General features: G+C 38.2%; 1 long non-coding RNA gene across 1 annotated transcript; it reads left to right on the top strand.

Moving 5' to 3' along the window:
* Positions 1-242: 242 nt before the first annotated feature.
* LOC115940292 (uncharacterized) lies at positions 243-19,098 on the top strand. The gene is made up of 3 exons (XR_004075056.2): positions 243-5,378; positions 7,313-7,401; positions 18,152-19,098. It is a non-coding gene; the product is annotated as an uncharacterized LOC115940292 (long non-coding RNA).
* The last annotated feature ends 1,768 nt before the right edge of the window (positions 19,099-20,866 follow it).

Raw genomic sequence — 20,866 nt, forward strand, 5'->3', positions numbered from 1 at the left:
GTTTGTCTCCCTCTCTGGTTTCATCTTGTTTCATTTTTCCCTCCCTTCCCCTAAGATCCTCTGTCTTGTTTCTCAAATTCCTTATATCAGTGAGATCATATGATAATTATCTTTCTCTGACTGACTTATTTCGCTTAGCATAATACTCTCTAGTTCCATCCACATTGTTGCAAAAGGCAAGATTTCATTTTTTGATGGCTGCATAATATTCCATATATATATATATATATATATATATATATATATATATACATATGCACCACATCTTCTTTATCCATTCATCTGTTGATGGACATCTAGGCTCTTTCCATAGTATGGCTATTGTGGACATTGCTGCTATAAACATGGGGGTGCACGTGCCCCTTTGGATCCCTACATTTGTAGCTTTGGGGTAAATACCCAGGATCTCCATTTTAAACTTAAGTTGCAAATAACCAATAATTTAATGATTCCTGTCCATGGTTTCAGTTCAGGCCTTCAACAACTCTTTCCTTGATGTAATAAGTGCTTCCCTAATTGTTTTTCCTTCTAGTCCATCCATTCTTCGCACTGTTTCCAGTGGCATCTCCCTAAAACACAAACTGGAGCATGTTACTTCTCTGCCCCAAACTCATCAATGGCTTCCTAGTGGCTCGAAAAAAGTTCAGATTCCTTAACATCTTACCCAGGCCATGCGATCAGCCTTCTACCATCACCCTCCACTCTTCTCCCATATCTACCTAAGATTTGCTTTTACTAAACTACTATATATATTGGATACCTCTCCTCTTGCTAAGCCCCTGAGCCTTTGCACATGCTAGTTCTCTGCCATAAGTGCCTTTCCCCCATTTTCCATCTGATTGATTCCTGCTTAGTTATCAAGGTTCAGCTGAGCCCATCCCCCATGGTAAGAAACTGCACATGTCTATCATAATATCTATCACGCTATTTTTTTTAGATCCTGAAGTGTATGATTAGAAATTTTTCAAATATGACAAAAGTGTAAAGAAAGTCCTCCTTCCCAGCTTTCCCCAGCCTCACTCTTCTCCCTTGAGGTAACACCATTAATAGTTTAGTGTGTTTTCTAGATCTTTTTATCTGCATTTACAAACATACATATAAATAATGAAATCTAAGAATATAGTTCAGCAGCTTGCTTTTTTTTTTTCATTTCAGATCTCATGGGCATCTGTGCACATCAGGGCTTGAAAATCTACCACTTTTTTTTTTTTTTTTTGGCAATTGCCTTTTCTTTAAGGAGAGATCAAGGAAAGAGACTTACTTTCATGTCTCCAGGGTTTTTTTAGAAATGTTAGAAAATCTTCATTTAATGCAGCAACTTGTCTTATTTTTATCCTTATTTTATGTCCTTGAATAAAAAATATCTACAGTGTTTTCCAGGAGAAATTTCAAGCAAAACTTAGTAACTGACATTTCTTATATTATTTATCTATGTATTCATTTATTTATATCATCACTCTTATGCTGTCTGAATGTTTTTTTGTCCCTATGACCCTCTGCCATATTTCTAGGACCCATTCTTTAATTTTTTATATTTGAATGAAACATTTGAGTATTTTAAAGTATTATTGAATCTGATTTTCACTGTGACTCTGAGAGCTAAGTAAGACAGAATTATTCCTCTTTAACCAGGTGGGAGTTGAGGCTTGGAGAAAGTTGCCTGACCACAGTCTGAGCATTCTGTCCCTCAACATCAACTGTGTCTATTCCTCTGATGATCTTTTGCTTGCTCAGGACTCACCATTGTGATATCCCAGCAGATATGCTCTGTATCTACACCCTTTGATATATATAAAAAAAATCTAGTCTGTTTAGTTTTCTAAATGAAATTTAGAATGAATTTACACTAAAATACACTAAAATATTCAAACTAAAACAGTGACTTATTGTGGTACCCTTCTCAGAGTCATTATTATAGGAGTTGATGAATTACTCTAAATGAATGAGAATCACAGTAGGAACTGTTAGAGAAAATAGTTTTAATTGGAATAGACTTTTTGGTGTACCCCAATTTTATATGAAAGATCCTTTGAATCCACATCTCTGAGTGAAGTCATGCCTAGTGCTTATGTCTTAGGAGAACACAGCTAGCTCTTAGCATACTTTTTTTTTTTTTTTGCATATTCTCCTTTATTTTTTCACATTTTTTCCCTCTGACCCATTTCAGTCAATTCTTAAAGTAATCCTGAAGGGAAAGTCAGACTTGCCTAGTTTCTTTGAAAACTTTTTTTCAGAATAACTGACAAAGTTTTTGAACTGTTGGTATTCATTTTTCATAACAACCCTTCATGAAAATGACCAAAATATTTTCAGAAAGTAGACCCCTGGGGGACCTCTTTACTGTGCAATTGCCACCTGACTCTTGAGATCTCAATTTAATTCTGTGAACTGAGATTTTTATTGCTACAGGGTGATTGGGAAAATTAATAGCAATCTCCTCAAAGCCCTTTGAGGTCCTTAGGGGCCATTTATTGTTTCAATAAGATATTCTCCTCCTACAGTGTACCTATTATTATTTATGAAACAATGAGGGCCCAATGAGGAATGAGGCTTGCCCCTTGCAAAGAGTTTGACTTTCTTCCTTATATCTGCATGAAAACATGATTTTTTTTTCAAGAAGGATATTAGCACTGAAATCTCTAATCTTTATTCAGAAAGATAACTTTTTTCTTTAAATAAAGAACTAGGCTGCTTCTTTATCAGCTTGATTTTTTTTTTTTTTTAATCCCTGTGGTGCTTTTAAATATACATAGAAAGATGGTCAGAGACTCTGGTTAAGACAGAGCAGTGTCCTGATGGGAATGAAGGAAGGTCAATAACATCTGTCCTCTGAATAGGGAAAGGGAGCTGCAGGTAGCATAAACAAGGGTCTGGGCAAACTAATTAATACATGAGAGGACATCAGGAAATAGCTTCTCTGGTTTGCTGTAAATGAAATTTAATGAACTTTAGAAAATTTTAGAAAAATCTGGGAATTATCTAGAAATACATCTTCTGGTTTCCCCTATTGTCTCAGTTTGTGAACCAACACTTTTTAAATTTTTGTCTAATAATGACTATATTAGTAGTAATAATAGAGATGATCACGTAAAGAGTATCCCCGATGAGCTCTGTGCTGAACATGCTATGTACAGATTGATTCTATTCAATCCTTCACATAGTCTTTGGGGTAGGTGCTGAGATCCTCATGTTACAGAGGAAGACCCTGAGTCTCAGCACTAACATCCTGCTCAAGAATTAAGAGCTAGTGGGCGCCTGGGTGGCTCAGTTGGTTAAGCGACTGCCTTCGGCTCAGGTCATGATCCTGGAGTCCCGGGATCGAGTCCCGCATCGGGCTCCCTGCTCAGCGGGGAGTCTGCTTCTCCCTCTGACCTTCCTCCTTCTCATGCTCTCTGTCTCTCATTCTCTCTCTCTCAAATAAATAAATAAAATCTTAAAAAAAAAAAAAGAATTAAGAGCTAGTAAGTGCAGGAGTATGAGCCAAACACGCCCCCTCATGTACTTATGCTTGTTGACTTTTCCAAACTGTGGGCTGAGCTGCCATGTTCTTCATGTGAGATAAGCACAGTGGAAAACCAAAGTTGCAAATGAGGAGTGCCCCTGGGGACTGAACACTCTTCGCAGCATTTACAGTACTACTGATAAAGTAAATATTCCTGGGGCAATAGCTGTGATATTTTACTGTATTCTTTGTTTTAGCTGTCATTTAGTCAGCCACATTTAATGGGCGTCCACTTTGTGAAACTGACTTAAATATTGTGTGCACTTCCTAGGGAAATATAGGATTCCTGATGATCTCTAGGAAGCTGTGTTGAGATGGTGATCCTGGGGAGATGCGGTGGGGGAGAAGGGATGTAAGAGGATGGGATGGATGATTAGTGCTCTTCACATTTTATGTTGTTGATGATTAGAACATTCTGAAAAAATTATTTTTCCTGACTTTTAATTTAGTATCCTCTTTCCGCTTTAACATGTAGCCTCATTGATTTTATCAAATTAATTAACTACATTCTCCACACCTTCATATTTATAAATTAATCTTCTGAAATGTTGTACCAATCTGTACTTTGATCAGGAAAGTGCACCTAAAGGGGTTGTCTCTAAGGATTTTTCTTTAAACCTGGAAAATTTCAAATATGATGTAAATTAAGTATCAGTACAACTAACAAACAGATTTGTGATTAGAGAAGACTAAAACGGTCTTGGTCTTTCTTCTTGTTCTGAACTGAAACAGCTAATAGAAAACAGCAGTGACGCTGTTCTTGGTAAGATGATGCTGGCCTTTCTTTATGACTTTTTTGTCTTTATAAATTTAAAAAAAGATATTATATGTTACAATAATATTACATATTATTAAATATTGCATGTTTACTTTAGAAAATAGAACATTGGTTGGCATTGCATAAAACAGAGCGACATGTGGCACTTGCTTAGTTAATTTCACTACCTTAACCACTTTAACTGAGGAACCTGGTAATCTGAATTACCCTGTGTGACTTCCTAATCATCTTCCCCTGCACACCCTCGCCGGTTCCTACCTCCATTAGCTTCCTCTCTTCCCTGTTTGTTTGCCGGGATGGAAAGAACCCTGAACCGGAGGTGAGGAGCCATGAGCTGCCTTCCAGTGCCATACACTAACAGTGTGTTCTTAGGAGAGGCGCTCTAGGACTGCGGTGGGTTGCAAACATGGCCACAGATTTATCAGCTTTTACATTCTCACCCTTTGCATATATCTTCCCACACTGGCTCCTGGCTGGACCGTGTGACTTGCTTTGACCCGTGGACTTGAGCGAACGCTACGTGCACAGAGACTTGTAACGTGCTTGCCGATTGGCCTTGCCCTTTTGCTGCCCTTGGAGCTCTGTGACTGCCACCTGAAGAAGCCTGGGTTAGCCTGCAGAATGATGAAACACGTGTGGCCCCGTCTTCCTGTCCTCGTGGCCGGACACTGAGCGAGGCCCTCCTAGGTCAGCCAGTTGCTGGCTGAATCACTAGTGAGCCCAGCTAAAATTAGCTGAGCTAACCCAGACCAGAGGAACCTGCCTTAGCTGATTCGCAGAATTGGAGCGCCATAAATGGTGTTTCGCTACGTTTGGGGCTGGGTTGTTCACGGCTAAAGAGAACGGATACAAACTCCAAATAGAAGCCCAAACAATGAGTGACAACGTATTCCCTGCCTACCCCAGAACATTGTTGGAGATTATATGAGATTAAAAAGTATATGATGGACAAAGCTTCTGAAGAGCAGTGCCCAGCAATGTTTTGTGTTTGATCATCAATCGGATGTTCAGTGAAGAAACGAATGGATAATAAGCTACACGATTATGAGGTGGCAGTTGCAGCAGCAATAGAATAGTCAGATATTCCAGATCCCCCAGGTAAGACATTTCATTTTTCTTTTTAATTTAAAATGTTAATATATCAGCTGGGTAGGGAGAGAATTGAAAAGAGCATGAACCAGGACAGAGCAGCCATGGCCATCTGAGGCACCTGGGCCCCCGTCACATTTAGGACAGCAGATTGTACCTATCAGGCTTTTCTCATTGTGGTCAGGAAGATACCACCAATCGCTATCTTTCCCATTGGCATTAAACTCTTCCCAGTTATTTGACTTTTATCTTTTTGATTATAGCCTATCTCGATTCTATCTGAGTATCATTCCCATGACAGTAGTTATAGTCTCCATAAAGAAAAATTCCTGAGAGCCAAGTTTAGAGGTATAGAGAAAGATTTCTAGTCTGTGGAGATGCAAGGAATAAAAGGTCAGTAAATCAGAATTATTTTAACGGGAGCAAATATTTTCTGAGCTAAAGATAATTAACCCAAAAGGGTCTATAAGAAATAAATTTGTGTGCTTTGATTCATATTTTCTAGTGGAAATGAAAATGATTTCATTTTCTAGTGGAAAAAGATATTTTTTTTTCAATCTGGTTATACTGTAAAACAAATCCTGAATAGAGAAAAGTGCACAAAACCTAAAGGTACTGTTTATTGAAAGATTATAAAGCGAATACCCGTGTAACTACCACCCAGGTCAGAGATGGAGCCTTGCCTGCACACCAGAAGTTCCTTGCTATTCATATTCTCCCCCTCACACTCTGTCCTTCACGAACCCTAACCTGAACCTGAACTTGAACCCCAACCTGAACCTTAACCTTGTTAGGTTGACCACAATCCTTAATGATGGTCAAGTCCTTATTTAGCTTTATAGTTTTACCACCTCTGCAGAGTTAACCAGCTATGTGTGTATCTTTAAACACTACAGTTTTGTTTTGCTTGTTTTGAATTTTACATAAATGAAGTCATTCTGTATATATTCTTTTGCATCTTGCTTCTTTTGCTTAATGCTTTTACTTGCTTTGTGCAGCTGTAGCTTATTCAATTTCATTGACAGGTACTTCTCCATGCATGAATACATGAGACAATTTACTGTTGATGGACGCATCAGTAGCTTCCAACTTTTGGATCATATAAGCAACGTGGCTGTGACCATCTTTACGTATCTCCTCTTGCACATGCACACAAGTTTCTCAAGGGAGTGCCCTTTTTGGGCCATAAGATAAACATATCTTCAAATTTAGTAGCAGAAGCCAAACTATTTTCTAAAGTGGCATAGCCATTTTGCCTGCCAGAAGTGGTATGAGTGTTCTCAATGTTCCATGTCCTTGTCAGTACTTGATATCATCAGACTTTTAATTTATTCTTATTTTTTAAAAAGATGTTTTTATTTACTTGAGAGAGAGAGAGAGAGAAAGAAAGAGAGAGTGTATGAGCATGCGGGGCAGAGGGAGAGGAAGAAAGAATCTCATGCAGACTCTGCACTGAGCATGGAACCCAACGTGGGGCTCTAGCTCACGACCCTGAGATCATGATCTGAGCCAAAACAAAGAGTCAGCTGCCCAACTGATTGAGCCACCCAGGCGTCCCCAGACTTTTTAATTTTTGCCTATCTGGTGGGTGTGTAGAATTTCCTTATGATTTAAATTTGCATCTTCTCATTATTTATGAGGCTGAGCATTCTTTCATACATTTTTTAGCCATTCAGTTTCTTTTTATGAAGTGTCTGTTCAAGCCTTCTGTCCTTTTTTCCTACTCTTTGTGCCTTTTCTAATGTTTTGTAGTTTTTTTTTTGTTACATGTTTTGTATATGAATCTTTGTCCCGTTTTACATGTTACGATAGCTTTTTCCATTCTTGGATTTTTAAAAATCTATTAATGTGTATCTTTTGATGAATTACAAAGTTCTTAATTTTAATATACTGAAATAGATCTAATTTCTCCTCTTTTGATTGCTTTTTATGTCTTATTTCAGAAAACCTTATCTACCTGAAGACACAAAGAAATCTCCTATCAGCTCCTAAAAGCTTTACAGCCTTATCTTTCACCATAATTGTATTACAGGTACTGATTCTTATCTGTGTATGAGCTGAAGTTGTAACTTCATTATTTTCCATAGGGATACATACTTCTTCCAGAACCATCAATTGAAAGGAACATTATTTCTTCACTGCCCTGCCATGCCTAATTCTTAGTTATAAATCAAGTGCTTAGGTATGCATGGGTCCATTTCTGGACTCCTTATTCTGCTTCACTGGGTTACTTGTCTTTTCCTGCACTAATGCCACATCTTCTTAATTATCATGACTTTATAATAAGTCTCGATATTTGGTAGAGCAAGTCTTTATACTTGGTTCATCCTCAAGAAAGTGTTAGCTATTCTCTCAGGGAAACCAGAAAGACAAGCTTGGAATCTACTGGAATCATTCAAGCAAAAGATGATGAGAGCCTGCTTTAGGATCATGGAAATAGCGATGGAGCGGAGGGGCTATTTTTAGACACTTCAGGAGGTAGTTGGAAAGAATGCCAAACTATTGCTTCTAAATGATGTAAGGAAATACGCTTTAGTGGAGAAAGATTATATGAATATATCAAAGAGAAAACAGTGAACAGATAGCAACTTCTTCAAAACAGGTTACCCATAGGCTATGTGGAAAATTTTACAAAAGTAAAGTTTCAGAAAGTAAAAAAAAAAAAAAAAAATCAGAAATTGTAGAGGATTTGAAAGAACTAGAGACCTACAGTTGATATGAAACTGGTGATTGATGATAAATATATTAACAGGAATTATGCATGGTTCCCTTTGTTTAATATTATTTTTCTGTTTTTGACATTCCTAGCTATAAGTTTTTCAATTTCTACATCTGGTGCCTTTCAGGTAACTTGATTTGAGTTTGTAACGTCGTAAGTCTTGCTGAAAATGCATTCAATGCATTTTCCATTTGATAGTATCTTCCAGGCTTTGACTCAGCCTGTGTTTTCTAACAAACTCTCTTATCATTTTTTTTCTCCTACACTGAATTTTTTTTGATATGTTCTTTAACAAGTTCAAGAAAAGCAGATCAAACAATAGCTAGACTAGTGTGGTTGGGCTTTGTATTTGGTCCCATTGCTGTTAAAAGATTAATTAATCAGATACATATTAGTTTGTGACTGCCAGTTGATTACTAGAGAGTTATCATTTGCTTTGAAATGTAGGAATATTTAATGTAGTAATTACACAGATATTTCACACCCAAGATCACACCTTCTATTTCTATTCCTTGGCCTTCTGAGTTTTGTGCTTTTGAAAGAAATGGGCTCTCTGGAGCATGACAAATTTGATTTAAAGGTATTTGCAACAGGATGTTATTTTCTGTCAAAAGCTAATGCAACTGTAGGTTCTCTCAGTTTGGAACTCATGGACTTGGGAATTGCTAAGGTAAATTCTAATCTTAGACCTGTTGGCATGGCAAATATGGAAAAAACCCAGATAATTGCTCAAGAGGAATAGATTAAGGCTGCAGGACCTATAATTAAGACATTCTTGAATTTAGTGAGTTATAACCTGATTTTCAAAAGCAACAGTGGCATTTGCAAATGAGAAAAGAAAAAAATGATAGGATGTAGGAACAAATGCAACTCAGAACTCAGATGTACCAAACTTTGTGTGTGTGTGTGTGTATGTGTGTGTGTGAGAGATATTGGTGTGGGTGAAGAAGGTTGTTTTAATTTTTCAGCTATGAACTTTCCAGAATGAAAGATCAAATCTCTGAAACAATGAAGGCAGGATGCCCAGAGAAGAAAGTAGACCCTAAGTGCTCCCTAAGACTGTATGGCATGTTAATAAACATGTTTACAGATACAGCAATTCCACTTCTGGATATGTATCTGAAGAGAATAAAAACACTAATGTGAAAAGATATCTCTACCTTTATGTTCTTGCAGCATTATTTACAATAGTTAAGGTATAGAAACAACCTAAGTGTCCATCGATGGATGAATGGATAAAGAAAATATGGTATATATGTATGGTGGAATATTATTCAACCATAAAAAGAAGGAAATTTTTCCATTTGCAACAACATGGTTGGATCTTGACAGCATTACGCTAAATGAAATAAATCAGAGAAAGACAAATACCATATGATCTCACTTATATGTGGAATCTAAAATAAAATTCCCACCCCCCCCAAAAAAACAAACCCCAAAAAACAAAAACCCTGAGCTCACAGATACAGAGAACAGATCGGTGATTGCCAGAGGTGGAGGTGAGGGATGGGCAAAATGGTTGAGCTTCCAGTCATAAAATAAGTCATGGGGGTGTAATATATAGCATGGTGACCACAGTTAATACATTGTAGTGCATATTTGAAAGTTGCTAAGAGAATAGATCTTAAAAGTTCTTATCACAAGAAAAAATGTTTGTAACTATGTAAGGAAATGGATGTTAACTGGACTTATCATGATCATTTCACAATATATACAAATATCAAATTGTTATGTTGTATACTTGAAAATAACACAATGTTATAAGTCTCATTTACCTCAGTAACAAAAATAAACATGTTTACATAGTATGAAGTGTGTCCTCTGGATTTGGGATATAGCGCAAGTCACAAAACTTGGACTCAAAGCTCAATCATATTTTTGGATGTGTCATTTCATTTCTGTCTTCCCTTTCATAGAACATGGTTTGCTATGTATTTATAATTCATTCTTTACTGTTTACTCAGCAATGAATTGAAGGAAATTCTTTAGTTATCTAAGATCTGGTTTTGAATCTATTGCAGAGCCCTACTGTTCTATGCAAGTTATTCTATCTGCTCACTTTTCAGCATTCACAAAATGGGTGTTTCCAAGGAGCGAGTCAATTACCTATTTCCGTGAGGAAAATGGTATTAGGGGTGGAGCTTAATATACCAAACTACATCAAAGGGTCTGTAGCAGTCTGGGTCTAATCGGGAGATAGAAACCATATAGGAGGTTAAACAGAGGAAATTTGATATAAGAATTTTTAACTCTAATAAGAGAGTAAGTATAACTCTAAGTAACTTTATATAGTACCTAAGGGCTGAGGGAGAATTCCTAGGGAAAGACACATTTGGAAGGAGTTCAGACTTGAATAAAATGTGCTTTGGCTACCTAATAGCAGAGAAGTTGGCTGACATGGAGTTGTAAGCAAACATCAGGCGGCATTCTGGAGTGCATGCAGGTGGGGAGCAGGTGATCAGCAGCATGTCATATGGGCATGTGCTAGGGGTCTGGATGTCAGCAGGGGCAGAAGGCTTTCAGTGTGAGGGATGCACTGGGGATGGAGGTGGGTGGGTGAAGGTTTTCAAGAGAGCTGAGGACGGGTCATCCCCAGGCCAAGTTGCAAGGTTGTGAGGGATCATGTTCTGGTCGTTTGGCATGGGCAGGCTCCATCTGGACATGGCGGACGCCGACTTGCCTTCCTTACCCGCCTACCTATGCTGAGAATTTCTGGAAGCCTCTTCCTCTTGCAGTGTCCTTTCATTACCCTCTGTTGGGGGAGCTTACTATATACTCACCCTAAAGGCAAAATGTTTGAAGGAATTCATGGGTGGTTTATCATAAAGCATTATATTCAGGGATGTGTTTGGATTTGTGAAGCAATAAAGTGATAACACGGGGTCCGAGAGCAGTAAAGAAGGTCAATATCAGCATTTCAAAAAACATTGGTGGTTCTTTTCCATCTGTGGAAGGAGAGCCCTTAAGAGAATGCTGGCAAACAACCTTTTTTCTCTTGTTGACAAAAGACTCAAAAACTTTGATATCTTTTCAATGTGTTACAGCATATTAATTTGTGCATTTATATAAAGTGGGGCTATTTCTTATCTGTATTTTTTAAAATTAAATGCAAACCTTAGAGAGAGTCATATTCAAATAAGCATGTCCAAATAACCACAAGTAATGAAACATTCAGCCTCTGGAAAACAATAAAGGTGGATGCAATTCATAAACCCGGGGAACACTTCTCATGTCCCTTTTCCCTCTACGGCATGATTCTCTTTCATATCGTGTTATGTTGGAGCCTCTCGTCTGTGACCCTCCACTCCCACAGAATAAATCCTCTTTTTCTCTGAACCCCACGACTTACTCTCTTATCTCCCGCTCTCCTCTTTCTCCCTCAACTTTGTCTCTCTTTCACTCTCTTCTACTTAACTTTTTCTTTTCTCCTTAGGCTTTCCTCTCTGGGTTCTGAGCTTCAATTGCCCTCTGCCCATTTGCTAATTCGGCCTTGCCAGACAGAGACCTTGAACTAGTTTGTCAGAGAAGCTCCTCACAAGGCAGAAGCGGAAGGAGCAGCGGGAGGGGTGTCTCATTCCTTCACTGAGGTGGGAGGGGAGGCTGGGAACCTTAACTGATTATAAATCCTATCCCCTTCACACTTTCTCCTCATCAATCTTTGTTGACTCCTGTGAAGAGATATTCAATATTCAGTATTTAAATGTTCTTCTACAAGTTCTTTGAATTTACAACCTGAGGCCACCCTATTCTTTCTCTTTACTGGGCTGTACATCATTTCTCTTGATTCCTTGGAAAGGACAGCCAGGTGAAGTGTGAGCATTCTCTCGCATGCGCGAGAGGGCACACAAACACACGCACACACTCACGCAAGCACGCACATTCACACATCATTCTCCCTTCTAGAAAACCTTGAACATCCATATTAGCATTTAAATTCTTTGCCCTCTAGTATCTTTGCTCCTTAAAACTTGCAAAGAAAATGTATTCTCTTAGTAACCGTATTCCCAGTTCCACGTTCTTTTGAAGCGTTCTTCTGCATAGGCGAGCACCAGCAGGAATGCTGGGAGTGGCCCCTGGGTGGGCACTGAGATGCAGTTTGTGTGCAACCCTACCACATTGGAATCACATGAGAATACACAGGACTCCTTGCAGAAACTTCGGGCAAGTTTTACTTACTTGCAAACTAAGAAACTTAACTAAACTAATTAATTTTCTGCAAGGAGAGCGAGAATGAGAGAGAGTACATGAGAGGGGGGAGGGTCAGAGGGAGAAGCAGACCCCCCGCCGAGCAGGGAGCCTGATGCGGGACTCGATCCCGGGACTCCAGGATCATGACCTGAGCCGAAGGCAGTTGCTTAACCAACTGAGCCACCCAGGCGCCCCATTGCTTCGCTTTCAAAGCACCCTTATATGTGGGAAAAGATGCAACATCATCTCACTTGGTATATGCAAATGAAATAAATTTATAATAAAAGTTATCCACCTACACAATTTACCAAGGTTCTTAGTTCATTATGCTTTTAAAGGTATATAGGATTTTACTGTTTGAATGGCAATCAGCCAGGACTTACTTTCTAAAGGTGGTAGTCATTATTTATGAAACACCTCAGCTTCCTTTCTCTTCTGGAGACCTAGTAAGATTGTGCTGCCTATGGATCAGGTGACTGGAATTTCCAAGCCAGAGCATTTCATTGCCACCACATGACTCTGCAGAGCTGTCTTTCTTCTTTGGCATGGTGACTGGTCACATTCAAGATGGTGGCTGCTCCAACAGCCAGGCCCTAGTGTGGGAAGATGAAAGCAGAAAACTCAGCCACTCTGTGGCGGACATGTCATGTAGGTGAGAAATAAGCCTTTGTTGTTCTAAGGCACTAAGATTTGGGGGTTGTTTGTTACTTAACATAACTTTATGCTGTTTATGTAATTTACCTCATCTTGACCAATTCCTTAAACACAAACATTTCTCCTTGACCTACTGGCAATATTTTTTTGTCCTAGATAAGTATCTTGACTAACTATAGAATGTTGGAACTATTGTGCAAACTTCTCCATTTTGCGATGTTTCTGTCATTGTTTTTTGGAAGAAACATTTATGAAATTAATAAAAATAAAATTATTTTTATAGCAAGGGTACCCATATATAAGCTATGACTTTAATGTATTAAAATTATTGGAAAGAGAGAGTTTTCACTAGTGTAGATCTTTTCTAATTTTCTGTATTAACTTCCAGGTGATTTCCTTCATTTGCTCTCATTTACTCATTCATTCATGTATTCATTTATTTATGTTTTTGTTCAACAAACTATATTGAATGCCAGTCACTGAGCTAGGCTGGAGATATCAGTATGAGTAAGACATAGTCCCTATCACTATTTTTGTATTAAATTACTAACCCATTTCTTTTTTAAAGATTTTATTTATTTATTTGACAGAGACAAAGCGAGAGAGGGAACACAAACAGGGATATGGGAGAGGGAGCCCGATGGGGGGCTCGATCCCAGGACCCTGGGATCATGACCTGAGCCGAAGGCAGACGCTTAACAGACTTTATGTTTTTTAATGAGCCACCCAGACACTCCGTAACCCATTTATTCTTTTTTTTTTAAACCCATTTCTTGTGTAGAAAAACTAGGGATAGTTAAAAGTAAAACAGAAGGTCATTTTATTTTCTTTTGTTTTATTTTTAAAAGATTTTATTTATTTATTTGAGAGAGAAAGAGGACGAGCAGGGGGAGGAGCAGAGGGAAAGGGAGAAGCAGACTCCCCACTGAGTGGGAAGCCCAACATAGGGCTTGATCCCAGGATCCTGAGATCATGACTTGAGCCGAAGGCAGATGCTCAACTGATTGAGCCACCCCAGCACCCCAAAAAGAAGGCCATTTAAAAAAAATTTGCATTTAAATGTATAAATATCTTGCACATAATGAGCAGGTTTAAAGTTCTTTCAAACTATTAGGGAAATGTATATTAAATAGGCAAGGAGCTTCTTATTAGTTCCACCTACTTTTTACTCTTTACAAATTTAAGAGAGCTAACTTAAAGTATACTCTATATTGATACTAGTTTTTATGTGTACTTGGTCTAACTGAAATAACTGATCTAGAGATACATCAGAACCTTGGTAAATTGTGTAGGTGGATAACTTATTATAAATTTATTTCATTTGCATATACCAAGTGAGATGATGTTGCATATTTTCCCACACATAAGGGTGCTTTGAAAGCGAAGCAATGGGGCGCCTGGGTGGCTCAGTTGGTTAAGCAACTGCCTTCGGCTCAGGTCATGATCCTGGAGTCCCGGGATCGAGTCCCACATTGGGCTCCCTGCTTGGCGAGGAGCCTGCTTCTCCCTCTGACCCTCCCCCCTCTCATGTACTCTCTCTCATTCTCGCTCTCTCAAATGAATAAATAAATCTTTAAAAAAAAAAAAAAGAAAGCGAAGCAATGGTATCCTCCAGTGGTTGAAATTAATCATTTCAGGGGTACTTGGCTCTCATGGGAAATCTTGCTGGTTTTGGTGTATTTTGTCACTGGATAGCTTCCCACCATTGAGTACTGAGTTTGGTATAAAAAGCTGCAGATGATATTTATCGGGATAAAAAAAATGAATTACAGAAAAGAACACAAAAAGAGTAGAGCCCTTCCAGGTTGAACCTTACTACGGAAGAATAGAGAGAAGAAAATGTATTAGAAAATATTCACATGTAGGTGATGAATTTTCAAGATAAGAAATGAGGTGGCTAGGGCGCCTGGGTGGCTCAGTTGGTTAAGCAACTGCCTTCAGCTCAGGTCATGATCCTGGAGTCCCGGGATCGAGTCCCGCATCGGGCTCCCTGCTCAGCGGGGAGTCTGCTTCTCCCTCTGACCCTCCCCCCTCTCATGCTCTCTCTATCTCATTCTCTCTCTCAAATAAATAAATAAAATCTTAAAAAAAAAAAAAGAAATGAGGTGGCTGGGTCAAGGGCATGTGATAAGGAGTCTCTCTCAGAACATGCTTCCTAGGCTGATTTTTAGGTAAGCGTTTCCATGAAGGCTGACATCATATCTTTGATGGGACACACACACACACACACAGAGTCTATGTGTGTATTCTTCCATTTCAATGATAATCCTAAAGATTTCTGAAGTGTCACAGAATATATTCTATAATGTATGTCATACCTCAATGTCATGTTAATATTTGGGAAGAAAATATCATTCTATAATACTATGTTGAAACATTTATTATGTGAAATAAAAATTTATTACTCTTTTCCTATATTTGCCACTAAGGATGCTCTTGGTGTTTCCAGGGAGGTTTTAAAGGGCTTTTTATCTCACATTCCTGCCAGTACTTTATGTAGCAGTTTGTTAGCTCATAAGTTCAGGAACATCACAGGGTAGACTAGGTCCTCAGGGATGTAGCCATGAAATATAGTCTATTATATTGATATTAATCCTGTCCATTGACACTAGAATTATAAAAGCATTCTATCACAGTAAATTTGGCACATACCAATTAGTACAGGTGGGAAAGAAAGTATAAAGGTCATGCTGTTTCCTACTTATTTTTTTGTCTAACAAACCTATAAGAAGCAGTTTTGATCATGGAGAGTGAGAAAGATGGGGAGAAGGACACAGGGCCATGGGAGAGCATATGTGATATCACTTCTCTGATGGATAGTATTTTGTAGAAGCCAAGTGGAATTGTTAATATTTCAATATACATAATATTTACCATATATTAAAAATAAGATTTAAATATATTAGAGAAATTTGAAACTATCTGAAAGATTATGGACCTCTTTGAGAGCTATGGATACACATGGGTAATGATATCAACTGAGAGTCACGAATAAATGAAAGAATTTGATTTAACTTCTGCCTTCTTTTTAGAGAAAGCCATTTGAACACACACACATACACACACAAGCACATTCATTAACCATCTGCTCCAAAATCAAGCAGCATAAACATAAGCTTTTAGCCAATATATCCAATAAATGCTAAAAAGCACATTTCAATCCTCTGTGGGTACCATTTAAAGGCGAGAAAGAACATCAGACATGAAGAGAAGACACAGGGCTCTGTGGTATCTAATGAGCAATATTCTCATTCCAGCCGGCTGGACTTGGAATTCAAGCATTACCTAGTACCAATGCAGACGGAAATTACGGCTTTCTCAGTGAACTTTGCTCTTGGCTCTTTAATATTATTCTTGAGCTGAGGGGCGCCTGGGTGGCTCAGTCGGTTAAGTGGCTGCCTTCGCTCAGGTCATGATCCTGGGATCCTGGGCTCCCTGCTCAGCGGAGAGCCTGCTTCTCCCTCTCCCTCTGCCTGCCGCTCTGCCTACTTGTGCTCTCTCTTTATCTCTCTGTCAAATAAATAAATAAAATCTTTTAAAAAATATTATTCTCGAGCTGAGAGACTAGTTTGAAGAGAATAGCTTCAGTCAGCCATCACTTATCACTGAAGGGCTCTCTAGGATATCTGATTTTGATACAGCAATACTACATCACTGGACACTTGCTAAGCATGGTTGACCTCAAGATAAAGGTGGGAAAAAGTGGATGAGCTAAAGATCTCTCCTAACCCCCTTCCAGACCTGCACTTTCTCCAGTCTATGTGGACTATCCAGGAGAAAATTCTTGCATAAAAATTCAAATTCTTGCTGTGTCCATGTTCCAGCCATGTCACAGCCACTCTGGTGGGGAGGGGGAAGAGGGGACTGGTCTATTTGTACTACAGAAAAATGGAAGTTAATAATGGTGTACTTTCTTGCTTACTGAGTCATGTTGTCATATTAAAGCACTCTGCATCACTTTAGAATTCTTTAAGATGCAAGGTCACCCCTAAATCAATATTATCTGTGTACGTTATTAATCATTTAACAGTCCAAAGATATTTACTGAGTGCCAAGTATGTGCCAGGCACTATGTTAGCTATTGGGATAAATGAATGAGCATTTTACCTCTGTGCTTTTCCTGTGCTGGAAAGCGTTCTATCTTTTTCCCAGTCCAAGGCCAAGCTCAAGTCTCCATCTGCTCTATGAAGCTTTTATTCACTACTGCTTCTTAAAGCACTTTCTCTACCACATTTATTTATTTATTTATATTTAATTATATCCTTTCTGAACTTCCTCTGAACTTCCTACTTCACCTAGCACAGTGAGTGTAGGCCATATAAATAGCTCGATAACCACTACTGATTGATTACTTTTTTCTCTACAACATACTATTATTATAGACAAATAAGACAGTAAAAAAGAAAGTGCTTTGGACACACACAGATGAAGAAAATGAAGTTACAAACGTGGTATCTGGTAAGAATATCAGGATCTATAATAGGAAAGAAAAAAAATAACTTCCCTGTCAAAGCAAAGTAACAAAGGTTCTGCAAGCTGCTACAGTTTTGTTAGAAAGATAACGGACTTCTTTAATTTGGTTTGGAAATTCCGTATTTGTACCTGAACTGTGTTTTAGTTTGGTTGTTGCCTCTGTGTCTGAAAGTAGACAGTCTCTCTCAGCCTTACTCTCTGTTTTTTGACTCTTTTACTAAATGACTACTGCATGCAAATATGTTTTTTGTGCCCAAAGCAATAAATAGATATTTAAAAAAAAAGATACCCTTGCTAACAGAATTCTGTTTGACTATCACACAAATTAATTCCTCTGGAAACAGGCTATTTTCACATTGGCTTTAATGGTGCCCAGAGCAGGTAGTTGTGATTTTTTTTTTTTTTTGCTAGGTCTTATGCTCATGCGCCCTCTGAGTATTTTGTTTTGTTATGGACCATTAAAGAGTGGGGATGATAATGCTCCATCATTAGGAGAGGGTAAATTTCTCTTTCAGACAAATGGAGTTAAAAGACTATTATTCTTTCCCCACTTTCTTCCCCAACTAATAGATCATTTAAAAGCCATAGGGGTAGAGCACTTTAAAAATCTCCAAGAAACATTTTTTAACAGTGATAGTATATTCTTGCCCAATTTATAACCAAAAAAGAAAAAGAAAAGAAAAGAAAGACATAAGAATTCTTGGGGAAAATTTTTCATGTTCATGATTTCTTCTTTGTTCTTCCCCAGGGTGTGGTTCTGCCACAGCGATCAACGGAACCTGTGCAGACTCTCTCGTGTTAGAGAAGAATATTGCTGCTTCCTGATTGGGTATTAACAATAATTACATCCATAAAGATAAGCCAGACTACTTGAATCAGAATGCACAAGGTACTGCAATTGTCAGACTTGCCCACCTGTACTTAAGCCATCTGAATAATAATGAATCAGCATCATTCAAAAAGACTGAAACTAAGAAAGATGATTTGGCCATTTCAATATTTCCTATGAAAAAAGTCATTTTCAGGACAATACTTAGCATTCATATTCAAGGATTTTGAACTTAGTGTGTTTTAAGAAAGGTTAATGTTTTCATAATGCCTTGCAAATGTAACATATTAGATGTCTCCTCTATTTCCTAACTAAGGAATGTTCTCCTTGGTGAACATCTAACTTGTCAGGGAGCAGTTGTGAATAGTGATGTGGTGAAGAGCACATACACTGGGTCAAAGAGCTGGAATTTGCCCCTTACGCCCTGTGTGGATCGGGAGAAATTGTTTAATCTCTGTAGTGGGCTGACTGGTGGCCCCCCAAAAGATATGTCCCTGCCTCAACACCTGGAATCTGTGAATGTGAGTTTATTTGGAAAAAGAGTCTTACGGATGTACTTAGATTAAGCATCTTGAGATGAGATCATTCTGGATTATTTGGATGGTCCCTAAATCCAATGACAAGTGTCATTATAAAAGAAAGGCTGAGGGCTATTTGAGACAGACACACAGAGGAGAAAGTGATGTGAAAATGAAGGCAGGGACTGGAGTTATGCATCCACAAATCTAGAGCCCCCAGAAGCTGGATGAGGCAAGGTAATGCCCACTGCTGGAGCCTTCAGAGGGAGTGTGGCCCTGCTGATACCTTGATTTTGGACTTCTGACCACCAGATCTGTGAGAGAATAAATTCCTGTTGTTTTAAGGCATGCAGTTTGTAGTAATTTGTTACAGTGGCATTAGGGAACAACTTCCCCAAACTGGAGTATCTTTAACTACAAAACAGGGATAATCATAGTAATAACTAGGACCTCAGAGAGTTGCTGTGTGGACTTAGTGAGATTTGTAATGTAAGAGCTTCGAACAGGGTAAGGTATATAGTAAGTATTCAATGAATCTTAGAAAGTACTGTTGCTGTTGTTCAATGAATTGTTGTTTGATGAATTAATTTCATACTAACTAAATCTAATAATGACTAAAATGTACAAACTGTAATGATCTTTTTTTTATTTTTTAGATTTTATTTATTTATTTGACAGAGACAGAGACAGCGAGAGCAGGAACACAAGCAGGGGGAGTGGGAGAGGGAGAAGCAGGCTTCCCGCTGAGCAGGGAGCCCGATGTGGGACTCGATCCCAGGACTCTGGGATCATGACCTGAGCCGAAGGCAGCCGCTTAACGACTGAGCCACCCAGGCGCCCCAAACTGTAATGATCTTAATTCTCCTTGTAGAAAATATTCAGAACTTGTTGGGCTGACATTTCTTTTAGAAACCATTGCCCCTTATTAAAAAAAAAAAAAAAAAAGAAAAGAAACCATAACCCCACTTCTGTCTGGAGTGTACAAATAAATAGTATCACTGTTCTCCATTGTAGCCCTCTATTAATTATTAGAGGCCCAGAATTAGGAAGAAAATGTTAAGATTTTCTAACTCCCTTCTATAGATTTTGCGATAATCAGGCTCAATGGGAAAAATTTTCCTCCCATTTTTCCCTCATTTCTCTTCTTAGAGCAACAAGTTTTTATACCTGTTGGAATTTATTCATATATATATATATGAATTTTAATACACATTTATATATAATTATATAATAGATAATAAATTATTTTTATAATATATAATTATACATTATATGATCTTTTATACATCTAATCATGAAATTTTATAAATGATATTATGTAATATAATTTTATATATGTCCCCTCCTCTCAGAGATGCCCTTCGCCAATGAGCTCTGTTTTAAAAGGGGGATATTCCCAGGCCATCACCCAATACATTTGTTAACAATACTGACTAGTAAGAGATCATTCATTATTCTCATATGCTCTTTTCATTTGAGTTCCTGGTCAGGATATAATAAATCTAATATCCCAATATTGAGAACTATGTAATCTCAGTGTTATATACCTGGTACCCCCAATATTCAGCGGGATATCTGACCACTCTATAAATGTTCATTGAATGGACACATATGGGAAATCCTTGGTCTGGCACAAGAAAACAACTTTGTTTCTTTTACTGTTTTGTCTCTGGGATAAGCATAGACAGTTTTCCTTCTACTTTTTCTGCTTGTGGATCATGACTAATATCCATATCTTCTTCAACAAAATGGGAGAGTGTGTTAACTACATTAGGACAATTAGTTCTCAGGCATAACTCTAAGAGAGGTGGATTATCTTTGGCTATCTCTTTATACATGTGTGGAAGAGAGCATTTCTTTTAAGGGTCCACTGACTTGGGGACTCAGAATTGAATTATGCTGTCTTTTCATCTGGGGACTGAAGCATGAAAATCACATTTAGGAGGGTGTTTCGAAAAAGACAGGCGACCCAGTCTTGTCTGCGGGACAAGCTAAGCCTTTCTCTTGGTGCTGCCTAGGGCCATGGTTTCTTCCCTATTCTTCAAGCCTAGGCCAAGATGCAATAGAGAACATGGACAGTCATCTCTTCTGGATTTGGATATTTAAAAACAACACT

Source organism: Leptonychotes weddellii, chromosome 2, assembly GCF_054177405.1.
Source record: "Leptonychotes weddellii isolate Sample4059 chromosome 2, ASM5417740v2, whole genome shotgun sequence".
Lineage (NCBI taxonomy): Eukaryota > Metazoa > Chordata > Mammalia > Carnivora > Phocidae > Leptonychotes > Leptonychotes weddellii.